Here is a 14692-nt window from a genome sequence, read left to right as displayed (position 1 = left end):
ATGCAATATTCATTCAATTGAAAAATTAAATTAAATATTATTAAATTAATATAATAGTTGAAGTCAAAGCAATTGCTATGCTATATTCTTTTTCTTAGGCAGAAGGAATGGAAATTGTGTATCTTTCTAGGAAGTGTCCTAAAACCTAAAGAAAGAGAAAGTGCATACATCCTCTCCTAATTAGAATCTATTTGTATCTTTTTCTCCCATGATTGACGATGAAGAATCCTCAAGATGAAATTCTTTTCTATTTCGGGTTTTTCATTATTAGAAAAGTTAGTACACTTGGAACAAAGAAAATAACAACCACTGCATAGTTTATGTATAACTTTCTCTCCCAAATATCATATATAACAAATTTAATTATTATCTCATATATATTATTTGAACCATTCATATAATTACAAGAGACATTCCAAATAAATTTATTAACCAATGATTTTTTTAAGAATGCAATTAAATTACTTATTGGACCAAACTAAAAATTGACTAAATTGTGTCCTAATACAAATCTAAAGTAGAACATGTGATTTGTATTAGGATGCAATTATTCAATTTTAAAATATTAAATATTTTTCTTACATGTTACAAATATTTTATAATTATATTTTAAATTAATTTTAAAATTCTATATATAATATGATAATTAAATAATTATATTTTGAGGAAAAGAATGAAAAGATGATTTTGTCTAAAGCAAATTTTTTTAGTGAAGGGAAAAAAATTCAAAAAACATTATTAAGGACCTTCGTGCTTTTAATATAATACTAGTTCTGTGTACGTGTTTTGCATGTGTGTGCCACGTTAATTAAAAATTATATATAGAAAAAGCAAATAAATAGTACTTATCATTAAAATAGATACAATAATCATGTAATAGAAATAAATAAATTTTATTACTTTAATGAAATAGTTAAATATACTGTATATGAACTTGCAAAGATGAGAAAACTAATTAAATTATTTATATAATATTTTGTACTTATAAACATGTTAATGTTTAATATAATAATTTATTTAGTTTGATTTTTTTTCTAAATAATATTTTTGGTGTATGATGTGTTTCGCATGCATATTTTATTTTAATGATTATATCAATTTTAAAATCTCATGATCTAACCTATTCTACTTTTTTTTTATTCCAACGACAATATTGCATTAATTATTGAGTCCCATTCTTCTACTTTTTTTTTTATTTTTTTATCCAGCTAAAATGATAATTAGTTACTAAAGCATAAACCTAAAGTGATAATTTGAAGTTGAAAAGTAATCAAAAATTTTATTTAAAATTCATATAAATAAAAGAACTCCTAACTTCAAAGGAGCTCAAAGTGCAAGAAAATTGTATGACGTGATGTATTTGCTTTTGTTTACATATATGGTATATTACATGTTGACACTCAATTTTGACCAATCTATATAACTACTTTTTGGATTGTTGTCTTAATAAATAGACATTTTTTTAAAAATATTTCTTTATTAAGTAAGTGAGTTTATATTTAGTTTAACCAATAAATCGTATATTTTGGCATTCATAACTTATAATATTTTTGCTATTTATTAATAGTATTACTTTTATCTTTATTATTTTTATTTTAAAAAAAATAACAAGCTTCATACGTTCAAATATTTTTATGTGTCTATTTAATATAGATTATGTGTATGTGTGTATTTTCTTTATATGTAAAATATTACTTAATTAAGTTTATTATATACATATATATATATATATATATATATATATATATATATTATACTTCTATTTTAGTACTATTATATATATACTTGACAAAGTTTATGATGTTCCTTATTCAATATATATATTATGGTTATTAATTAGGTAGCAATCTATTCAATTTTCCTCTATTTTATTTAAGCATTGTCCTTTTTATCCAATTCATTTCAATTCTAGCCTAATTGAATTCAATGTGGTCTGAAGTTAGTTTGATGATAAGTTTATTTTTTGCTATATTATTGTGGATTCTGTTCAAAATCATAAAACCTTTTGTATTTTTGGGTCTAAAACCTCCATTTTTTCTAAAATTCGCCTTGAATTTGCCAAATTATTTTTGTTAATTTTGGTATGTGTGTCACTGTAATGACCCTTTAGGTCGTTTTGTATACTATGACTTTTTATTTCATAAAAGACTTATCCCGTAAATTTTTAGTGGGTACTTTGGACTAATTGATAACTAAGGTTATTTAATTAAGGGGTAAATTTAAATAACTAATTTAATTAATGGGCTAAGTTGATAATTTAATTAGTACTCTATACCACTTATTCTATATTTATTTAAAATAAAGCGGAATAGGGTTTAATATTTTAATTGTTCATTACTACACAAAACTGAAATGAGAAAAGAGAGAAGAAGAAACATACCTGCGGACGACAGAAGCAGCCCAAGGTAACCACTGAAATCCGTGTAATGTTATAAGGATGTATTAGTATGTTGTATTGTTGACTTGAGGGAAAAAGGAACAAAAAATCTAAGAAATTTTAGGTGCTAAAGTAGTCACTGCTCGTTTTTGGTTTTTGGATAGGAACAAATTTTAGTTTTCTTTATTAGGAACAATTGAAGGCTTCTTCAGGTAAAGGAATATATATATATATATATATATAACCAATTCCTAATCCCTATGATTTTATATATGGATAAATGGTCATAGTATTATTATATTAATAATTGAAGTGGATGAGAAATTGAAAGTGCAAACTTTTCATGGTTATTTTAACGTTCTAATTGTTTTGGGTGTTCTGAGGGCACCGAATTTTAGTTTCTATCATTAATTAATGATTAGGTGTAGATGATATATTTTTATCTATTAGGTAGATGATATTTGAGAAAATTGAGACTTAACCCTAGGCTTGAATTTTAGAGAATTGATTATAGAGTTGAGTTTGTTGTGGGGTCTAGGTTAAACATATAAATAATATTGGTGCCTACGGACTAGTTTACTTATAAATATTATATATTTGATAGATTGGAAATGTTCTGAGGCTCCAAAGAAAGGAAAGACATTGGTGGATTAGCTTGCTTGACTTCAGTTCTTCGGTTGAGGTAGGTTATGGTTTTTATTCTATATCATAGATAGACTCTTAATAGTGATTGATATTCATTGAGTAATGTGTGAAGTTTACTACGCATTTAATTGTTGTGGTTTGGATGGTTGATATGTTGTTGTGATTGGTCTAAAATCCCGAGGCCATGAAATCCATAATCTTGAACTTGCCTTATCAAAAATGGTGTCTTGAATAAAGAAGGCTTGATAAAATATTGTTAATGAAGTGGAATGTAATCATGAAGAATGATAAATTAATTTGAATCGGGTGTCACGTTCCGACACGGTATATTTGGATCGGGTGTCACATTCCGGTATGGTATATTTAGATCGGGTGTCACGTTCCGACATGATATTATTGGATCGGGTGTCACGTTCCGACACGGTATTATTAGATCGGGTGTCACGTTCCGGCACGGTAATATAAAAGGAGAATAATTTAAAATGACTTAATGCTACCCAATCTCCAATAACTCATTTTCCAAAAGAGTGTGATGTGGAGGCATGAGTCCTCCTGTGTGATCTTGATATTATTGATTGGTTATGAAATTGTTCATTGTGTTGTCACTTGATCTTGATCTTGTTGGTTGCCACATATTAAGTGCTACGGTTGATTTTCCGCTATTACTTATTGCATATTGATTCCTATTTTGAGTCGGCCGATGATACCTACTCAGTACATGTTGTCCTGTACTGACCCCTACTTGTATCTTTCTTTGTTTTATTTTGTGGAGTGCAACGAGTGTTCCATAAACTTCGACTCGACCTCAGCTCTAGTCCGTATCAAGTTCATCGGATTTAAGGGCGAGCTATTCTTCTAGCTCGTGATGAATTCTCTTAGTCATGACATGATGTCCTTAGTGTTCGGACACGAACTATGTCACTTATTTTATTTTAGTGTTTGACATTCTAGACTTAGTATTTAGAATTATATGTCCTTGATGTGATGACTTTTAGATTTTGGGGAACGTTATGTAGTAAACTCTTGTGGATTGTTATTTCTTACTTTATAAGTTTGAGCTTCCGCGTTATTATTATACTTTATAAGTTGGGGTTCACATCGTTGGTTCTACCACCTAGGAGGTTAAGTGTGGGTACCACTCACGGCCCATTTTGGGTCGTGACAAACTTGGTATCAGAGCTTTAGGTTCGGTGATCTCATCACACAAGGACAGGTCTAGTAGAGTCTTACGGAACGGTACGGGGACGCCTTTACTTTTCTTCGAGAGGCTACGGGACTTTAGGAAAACTCCATTCCTTCTTTCTTTTGTGTTATTACTTGAATCCAATTGGTATCTAGGTGATACAAATTGGTATCTAGGTGATACAAATTGGTATCTGACCTTCTTCACTCTATTTTCTCAAATGTTCAGTACTAAAACAATAGCATCGCCTAAGCCAGCCATTAGGGTTGTAGCTAGAGGGGGTTAGTGACGAGAGATCATGGTAGAGGTCACAGGAGAAAGCCCACCAGGGGCAGAGATCAGACAGCTAGGCAACGTCTTCTGACTTCTTCATAGAAAAGTATATCCCCCGGACCTAGAGGGACAAGAGGGGAGATGAGTTTCAAAATATAGAGCAAGGAAAGATATTCGTTGTAACCTGTGAGATGAGGTTTCATGCCTTATCCAAATATGCAACTTTGCTTCAGTCCAGAAAAATGGATTTTGCCACTTTGTGAAAGGATTGTGGTCAGAATCTCTATTGCAATTTCATAGATTGAGTGTATATCAAAAAGGGTCAGGATATCACTACTATAATGATATCGATGCTTACTTGGTTAGATTATGGATTGTGTTACTTCTGCTAGCGACCTGGCCTATGAAAGAATATATATCGCTTGTGATAGAGATAGAATGGGTCAAATTTGATAATGTTTTGTAGTTATTCAATGAGTAAGAAGGTGTGGATTATTTGAGGTAAGGTCTTTTTGATAGGTATATTATGTTCTAGGGGTAGATCTTAGATACGATTAATGCGTTTAGGTTGTTGAGTATATTCCAAAGATTCTAAATAAGGATTGGTGACTTCGTCGTAAGCTCTAAAAAAGTGGATCGGTATGGGAACAACAAGATTATGGGTACAAGAAGACCCAACAAGTAAACTTGGGTAAAGGCAATCGAAGATTTTAGTAAGAACGTGCATATAAAATTAGGTTAGACCTTTAAAAGTGGTTGATTTTGTGATAGAGGTGGAGGGGGTGAAGCTAGATAGCTTTGCTACAGAGCCCATTGTTATGCTTTCCTCGAGAGGTCAGAGGTAGAGACATTCAATGCTGTTATTCATAGGTACTCTTCTGGTATGCGATCGCTTGGCTTTGTATTGTTTGATCCTGGATCCACATTTTTTTATGTATCTTCCACATTTGTTGACGGACTTGGTTTACATTGTGACTTACTTAACATGCCTATTCGTGTTTCTACTACTGTTGGTAAGTCTGTGCTAGTTGAGAAAGTGTATAGGTCTTGCCTTGTGACTTTTATGGAGAGCAGAACTTATGTAGATTTAATTATTCTGGAGATGGTTGACTTTGATGTAATCTTGGGTATGACTTGGCTCTCTCCAAATTTTGCTATCTTAGATTGCAATGCTAAGACTGTGACATTAGCCAAGCCTGAGACGGATCAATTGGTATAGAATGGTGACTATCTTCCCTCTTCAGTTCGGATTATCTCTTTTCTTCATGCTAAGAGGTTAGTAAGTAAGGGTTGTTTAACCTTTCTAGCACATCTCAGGGATGATAGTTCTGAAGTGCCATCGATTGAGTCTATTTCTATAGTGTGTGAGTTTATGGATGTTTTTCCCGCAGACTTACCTGGTATGCCACCTGATAGGGATATAGATTTTTGTATCGACCTGGAGCCCGGTACTCGCCCTATTTCCATTCCACCTTATAGAATGGCCCCGACTGAGTTGAGGGAGTTGAAGACCCAACTTCAGGAGTTGTTAGGTAAAGGTTTTATTAGACCGAGTGCCTCTTCTTGGAGTGCTCCAATTTTATTCGTGAAGAAGAAGGATGGTGGCCTTCGTATGTGCATAGATTACAGGCAGTTGAACAAGGTGACTATTAAAAATAGGTATCCCCTTCCTCGCATTGATGATTTATTCGATCAGTTTGAGGGTGCTTGTGTTTTCTCAAAAATTAATTTGAGGTCCGGTTACCATCAGCTGAAAATACGGGCAGCCTATGTACCGAAGACTACTTTTTGAACTAGGTATGGACACTATGAATTCTTGGTAATATCTTTTGGGCTTACAAATATGCTTGCTACTTTCATGGGTTTGATAAATGGAATCTTTAAGCCATATTTAGATCTCTTTGTTATTATTTTTATTGATGATATATTGATCTACTCAAAGAGACTTGAATTTGAGGCAGATGAGGTGGATAAAATTGCTAAAAGATATGATATCACTATTCTTTATTATTCAGAAAAAGCTAATGTAGTGGCTGATGCCTTGAGCAGAAAAGCAGGGAGCATGGAAAGTTTAGCTGATTTGCAGGTTTCTAAACGTCCATTAGCTAGAGAGGTTCAAACTCTGGCTAATGACTTTATAAGGCTGGAAGTAACCGAGAAAGGAGGATTCTTGGCCTGTGTGGAGGCAAGTTCTTTCCTTGACAAGATTAAAGAAAAGCAGTTTGATGATGAGAAGCTGAGCCAGATTCGTGATATGGTCTTGCAAGGAGAGGCCAAAGAGGCTGTGATCGATGAGGAAGGCGTCTTGAGGATTAAATGGGCGGGTATGTATGCCCCGTATTGATACTTTGATCCAGACTATTCTTGCAGAGGCTCATAGTTCGAGGTACTCTATACATCCTGGTGCAACCAAGATGTATCGCGATCTGAGACAACATTATTGGTGGAGCAGAATAAAGCGTGACATTGCTGATTTTGTTGCCCATTGTCCAAATTGTCAGCAGGTAAAATATGAACACCAAAGGCCTGGAGGGACACTTCAAAGAATGCCCATTCCTGAATGGAAGTGGGAAAAGATTGCAATGGATTTTGTGGTTGGACTTCCAAAGACATTGGGTAAGTTTGATTATATATGGGTGATTGTTGACAGGTTAACTAAGTCTGCTCACTTCATTCCAGTCAAGGTGACTTATGATGCAGAGAAGTTAGCCAAACTCTATATCCGCGAGGTTGTTCGATTACATGGAGTTCCGGTTTCTATCATATCAGATAGAGGTACACAATTTACTTCTAACTTTTGGAGGACTTTGCATGCTGAGTTAGGTACTAGATTGGATCTTAGTACTGCATTTCACCCTCAGACTGATGGGCAGTCTGAGAGGACAATTCAAGTGCTGGAGGATATGCTTCGTGCATGCGTGATAGATTTTGGTGGTCATTGGGATCAGTTCCTACCCCTGGCAGGGTTCTCGTATAATAATAGCTATCACTCGAGTATTGATATGGCTCCGTTTGAGGTGTTGTATGGGAGGAGATGTAGGTCTCCTATTGGTTGGTTTGATGCATTTTGAGGTGAGACCTTGGGGAACTGATCTTTTGAGGGAATCGTTAGAGAAGGTGAAAATCATTCAGGAGAAGCTTCTAGCAGCTCAGAGCAGGCAGAAGGGGTATGCAGACCGAAAGGTCAGGGACATGGAGTTTATGGAGGGAGAGTAAGTGTTGTTGAAGGTTTCACCCATGAAGGGTGTGGTGAGATTCGGTAAGCGAGGTAAGCTTAGTCCGAGGTATATTGGGTTGTTTGAAGTTTTTAAGCGTGTTGGAGAGGTGGCCTATGAATTGGCTTTACCTCCAGGTTTGTCTGGAGTGCGCCTAGGGTTATTCATTGGGATTCAGTCTTGCTTGATGAGAATTTGTCTTATGAGGAGGAGCCTGTAGCTATTCTTGATAGGGAGGTCCGCAAGTTGAGGTCAAGAGAGATTGCTTCTATGAAGGTTCAATGGAAGAATCGTCTGGTTGAGGAGTCCACTTGGGAGATTGAGGCTGACATGCGTGGAAAATATCCACATTTGTTCGTCAAGTCAGGTACCATTTTCTATCCTCACTCTTCTTTTGACCATTCGAGGACGAACGGTAGGTAAATTGGTATCTGTTATAACGACCCTTTAGGTCGTTTTGTATACTATGACTTTTTATTTCATAAAAGACTCATCCCGTAAATTTTTAGTGGGTACTTTGGACTAATTGATAACTAAGGTTATTTAATTAAGGGGTAAATTTAAATAACTAATTTAATTAATGGGCTAAGTTGATAATTTAATTAGTACTCTATACCACTTATTCTATATTTATTTAAAATAAAGTGGAATAGGGTTTAATATTTTAATTGTTCATTACTACACAAAACTGAAATGAGAAAAGAGAGAAGAAGAAACATACCTGCGGACGACAGAAGCAGCCCAAGGTAACCACTGAAATCCGTGTAATGTTATAAGGATGTATTAGTATGTTGTATTGTTGACTTGAGGGAAAAAGGAACAAAAAATCTAAGAAATTTTAGGTGCTAAAGTAGTCACTGCTCGTTTTTGGTTTTTGGATAGGAACAAATTTTAGTTTTCTTTATTAGGAACAATTGAAGGCTTCTTCAGGTAAAGGAATATATATATATATATATATATATATATATATATATAACCAATTCCTAATCCCTATGATTTTATATATGGATAAATGGTCATAGTATTATTATATTAATAATTGAAGTGGATGAGAAATTGAAAGTGCAAACTTTTCATGGTTATTTTAACGTTCTAATTGTTTTGGGTGTTCTGAGGGCACCGAATTTTAGTTTCTATCATTAATTAATGATTAGGTGTAGATGATATATTTTTATCTATTAGGTAGATGATATTTGAGAAAATTGAGACTTAACCCTAGGCTTGAATTTTAGAGAATTGATTATAGAGTTGAGTTTGTTGTGGGGTCTAGGTTAAACATATAAATAATATTGGTGCCTACGAACTAGTTTACTTATAAATATTATATATTTGATAGATTGGAAACGTTCTGAGGCTCCAAAGAAAGGAAAGACATTGGTGGATTAGCTTGCTTGACTTCAGTTCTTCAGTTGAGGTAGGTTATGGTTTTTATTCTATATCATAGATAGACTCTTAATAGTGATTGATATTCATTGAGTAATGTGTGAAGTTTACTACGCATTTAATTGTTGTGGTTTGGATGGTTGATATGTTGTTGTGATTGGTCTGAAATCCCGAGGCCATGAAATCCATAATCTTGAACTTGCCTTATCAAAAATGGTGTCTTCAATAAAGAAGGCTTGATAAAATATTGTTAATGAAGTAGATTGTAATCATGAAGAATGATAAATTAATTTGGATCGGGTGTCACGTTCCGACACGGTATATTTGGATCGGGTGTCACGTTCCGGTACGGTATATTTAGATCGGGTGTCACGTTCTGACATGATATTATTGGATCGGGTGTCACGTTCCGACACGGTATTATTAGATCGGGTGTCACGTTCCGGCACGGTAATATAAAAGGAGAACAATTTAAAATGACTTAATGCTACCCAATCTCCAATAACTCATTTTCCAAAAGAGTGTGATGTGAAGGCATGAGTCCTCCTGTGTGATCTTGATATTATTGATTGGTTATGAAATTGTTCATTGTGTTGTCACTTGATCTTGATCTTGTTGGTTGCCACATATTAAGTGCTACGGTTGATTTTCCACTATTACTTATTGCATATTGATTCCTATTTTGAGTCGGCCGATGATACCTACTCAGTACATGTTGTCCTGTACTGACCCCTACTTGTATCTTTCTTTGTTTTATTTTGTGGAGTGCAGCGAGTGTTCCATAAACTTCGACTCGACCTCAGCTCTAGTCCGTATCAAGTTCATCGGATTTAAGGGCGAGCTATCCTTCTAGCTCGTGATGGATTCTCTTAGTCATGACATGATGTCCTTAGTGTTCGGACACGAACTATGTCACTTATTTTATTTTAGTGTTTGACATTCTAGACTTAGTATTTAGAATTATATGTCCTTGATGTGATGACTTTTAGATTTTGGGGAACGTTATGTAGTAAACTCTTGTGGATTGTTATTTCTTACTTTATAAGTTTGAGCTTCCACGTTATTATTATACTTTATAAGTTGGGGTTCACATCGTTGGTTCTACCACCTAGGAGGTTAAGTGTGGGTACCACTCACGGCCCATTTTGGGTCGTGACAGTCACTGGTCTAGATATTATTAAGATTTGTTGGTATTTGAATTTAAGTAATTTTGATACGAAATTGAAAATCACTTTTTGGTATACTCCATGCTGCTTCCGAAATTATGTATTAGCTTAAATGTGATGTAATCTGATTTGTTAAATGGTCACCTAATTTCGAAGTCTAATTATGGTAAAATATAATATTTCTTGATCAATTTTCCCTTTCATAGCATATATAATTGATGTTCTTAAAATTTGAACAACTCTAAATCTAATTTCTTTGGATTCTTACTTGTTCCTATTATAGTAAATGTTACTTTATTTCTGCCTATAATTGAATATTTCTTTAAATTAAATAAATAATTTCTTTACAATTATTGACAATGGGTCCCTCTTGGCATGATATTTGAGACTTTTCTGACAAATATTAGTTGTTCTTCGTGACTTTTTTCACCAATTATTGAAATAATGTTTGATTAAATTTGACCACATCACAATAATTGATTTGGTTTTTGTAATTTTGACAGATTTCATGATTGAAATTTTTGTTTGATTTTGTTGTTGAAATTTGATATTCCTTTTTGAAATATTTGCTCCTTTATTTGAATTATTTGAGAAAAGTCTGATTAAGAATAGTGGCCAATCATTTTTGTTGATTTTCTTATCTATTCTTTGATGACTATAATAAGAAGACCTCTCATCTTCATTAGGAGAGGACAGACACACACAGAGGAACAAACAGAAAAAAAAAAAAGAGAACACAAAACACAGAGCATAGAGAAAGAAAAAGAGAAGAACATAATTTTTTACTTTTCATTTTTACATCTAATATTCATTAGAACATATAATATTTTTAACAAAAAATACTCATTTCTCCCATGTTCTTTCTTTTGGCATTTTGGTTACTCTGTCACTGGTTTGGATCTCGGATATTGCTACTTTTTTGCATATTAATAAAACTCTTATTAACTGGTTAGTAATTCTTTTCTTATTCTATTAATAGTCTTTACTTTAAGTTATTGCATAGTATAGCTTGTTAAATAAAAAATGTAGAAAGCATCCAGGTTAGTATCTAAATCCCTTTTCCCTTTGTGTATACTTGTTCATTTTACAGAGATATGATAATTATATTCTCTTCTCTATTTGCCTGTAAATGTCATAATATCGTATGTGTATTGTGTGTTATCATATATCGCTTGTTCATGTCCTTTAAACAGGTTTTTGAACTCTAGAGGTTCAAGATAAGAAGAGTTGTCGGGAGGGGACTTTCGGATGTATTTAGTTTAAGTTTTTGACAAACTTATGTATTTTATTGTATTTATTCTTTTGGCTCTACAATAATTTGTATGTAAAGAAAATTGCTCATATAATAATAATAAATATGTGGGGACTATTTAAGGGGGATGGGAACTAATGTGCTATCTGCATTTATTTTATTTTTAAATGATGTATTGCGTGTACATGTGGCTATATTAGTAAGTGTTTGAGCTTAAATTTTAAAATCATGCCATTATCATCATGTTTAGATAAAATTCTATATTTGGGTTTGAGTATTATTTCGATAGGTATTTATTTATTTAATTGAAAAAGACCTAAAGTTTTAATATACAAATAATTTAATCCTAATGTTACCTTATTGTATATTATAATATGTATTTCAAAATGATTTGCCTAACTTTTTACATGTTTCAATTTGTTTAAATTTAAAACCACCAACTCATGTTATTAGAATAATTGTTTGATCAAGTTTAAATTAGAGCATGTATCAATGCCAATACGATTTAAATAAATAGTTATCATGCTATTTTTTTTATTACCACGCCCATAGCTTTAAATGTATCTTCAGCATATTATATCATCTAGAAAATCATGCCTATAGGATTTAATTATATTTTGAGCATGTTATATTATATAGAATTTAGAAATCACACTTATAGGATTTAATGATAGTTTTAGCATATTGTATCCCCTAGGAAATCTTGCCTATAGGACTATAAATATTTTCAGCATGTTAATTCATAAAGAAATTATATTTATAGGCTTTAATAAATGTGTTCAATATATACTTTATTTAGAAACTACGGTTATAGGTTAATAATATTTTCAACATGTTAGTTATTTTGACGTCATGTTCATAGGGTTTTTATGTTAATATCATGTAGCAAATCATGTCTATAGGACTTGATGAATATTTTAGTAATTATAAATCATCTTTAAATTTTAGCATGTTATTAGAATGTAATAAATATTTTCAGAAGGTTAATTTAGGTAGAAATCATGCCTATAGGTTAAGATTGACCTCCCTAATTAATCATGCCTAATATTGATAACATATATTTTATTAATTTAGGCACCATGTTCATAGGATTTTAATAAATGTTTATCATGATATTATATGTAAAAATCATGCATATAAGATTTTAATAATTATTTATCATAATATTTTATATTGAAACCGTGCCTATAACATTTTAATAAATATTTCAGCATATAATTGCATTAGAAAGCATGCTTACTATTTTTCATAAATTTTCAATATATTGTTAGAAATCATGCTTATAGGATTTTAAATAAGATTTCATAATGTTATTTTATAAAGAGATTATGCCTGTGACATTTTAATAAATTTTCAACACAATATTCAGAAACCATATCTATAGTATTTTAATAAGTTTTCAGCATGCTATTAACTAAAAATCATGTTAATAGAATTTTATAAACACTATTAGTTAATAACTAAAATTGTCAAGCATGTCTTCTTTTATTACAATCACCTTAGTAATTAAAATTGTCTTCATATGTCTAAATAATGAAATTTGTCTCCATGTTATTCAAGTTTTTATATTTATGATACATACGTTTGATTATGTACACACACACGGTAATTCTTATGACTTTCCACTATCTATCTGTGTTTGTTGACACCCAATTTTGACCCTCCACAACGTAAATTAGCTATCAAGTTTTTTGAATTTCAAACATTTTTGAAATAATTAGCTTTTATAAAAACAAAGATATTTTCATGTTATTCTTAACTATTTTTATTTTTTTTATAAATTTTAGTATAATGTACATATTTCTATAAACTATATCTTTATTTACTATTTATGTAGTTATTCGAATGTTAGTTAGGTTAGTTTAATTATAGTTTGCATTTTTGAAAATTTTAGTTTTTTCTAAAAATAAAATGAAAAATAAAAGTCCCCAATCTCCACATCGAAAATTGTATGAAAATTTGATGTTTTTGGAGCCTATATAAAGGCTCATATTCTTATTAAGAAGGGAGAAGAAGTGGGAGGTTTTTTAGTCACCCTAAAGTTAGAAATTTTCTTAACTTGGCTAGGATTTTGGACTCCTGTCCCCGGCCTAAAAGTTGTGGAAATTTTTAGTTTTCAATCTATATTTTTCTTTAAGGAAAATAGGAGATTGAAGTCAAAATTTAGGCTAAGAACAATGTTCTTATAACGTCGAACCCACGAAGATTCGAGTCTAAATTTTTAATCTTTTTTTTGGTAGATTGGAGTTCTATCAAGCTTTTAGGTGGTGGTGAAGTTGTCTTCCGCTCATCGTCTTCAGTCTTGCTGCCCAAATCTTTTTTCAGCTTTATTTTATTTAATTATTTCATATTTATATTTAGTTGATTCGTAATCTTATTTTTTTTAGTTAGCATGCATTAAGAATAATTAGATTAATGATAGAAATTTTTTATAGTAAGCATGTGTTAGAATTAATTAGCTATCATGTGTTAGGATTATTTCATGAAAGCTCTTAGTTTTGTTCATTATTTTTCCAAATAGTTTTCTTTGACAATATAGATTTTCATGTTTTAAATTTCTTCTTTTAACATGATTTAGATAACAAAAATATGCTTAAAGTTATTATTCAATTAGAACTTTCATGGCCTAATTAATTTAATTCTTTTTTAAAAATTTGAGCTAGTATAGCGTATATATTAAATCCGCGTTCTTTAGTTATTTGAATATATTTCTTCTTTCCTTTCTTTTGTCCACATATATGCATGTTGTTAGTCACTTCTAGGATGCTTATCAATTTGATAACTTAAAATATCATGATATGTTTTTTGGTTTAGCTAAAAATAAGTAAATGTTTATGTAATTTTATTTTGGTACATGTGATATCAATTCGAGTCCATCTTTGGACCCCATCGTTGCATATCGTTGAGTTTTGAGTCTCTCATCATCTTGTTTGAAATGCTGAAAAGTTGAAAAATGGAAACAAAGATAATATTCATGATTTATATATTGATATTGGGTTGTATACATGGAATACAGGTGGAAAACAGTGTCGTATACATTGATATAAAGTATATAAGCAGTCTAATATACAATATATATACAGTCTAATATACAGTAATATACATTTTGATATACAGTGTGTATACAGCTGCGATATACAGTGGAATTGTGCTTAAGGCCCAAAACGTAGATGGCCCAATAGCTTAGTCCAGGTGTAC

The sequence above is a fragment of the Solanum dulcamara genome, chromosome 6 (assembly GCF_947179165.1).
Source record: "Solanum dulcamara chromosome 6, daSolDulc1.2, whole genome shotgun sequence".
In the NCBI taxonomy this organism is placed as follows: Eukaryota; Viridiplantae; Streptophyta; class Magnoliopsida; order Solanales; family Solanaceae; genus Solanum; species Solanum dulcamara.
The sequence above is the reverse complement of the archived record's forward strand: the minus strand, read 5'-3'. Positions refer to the sequence as shown.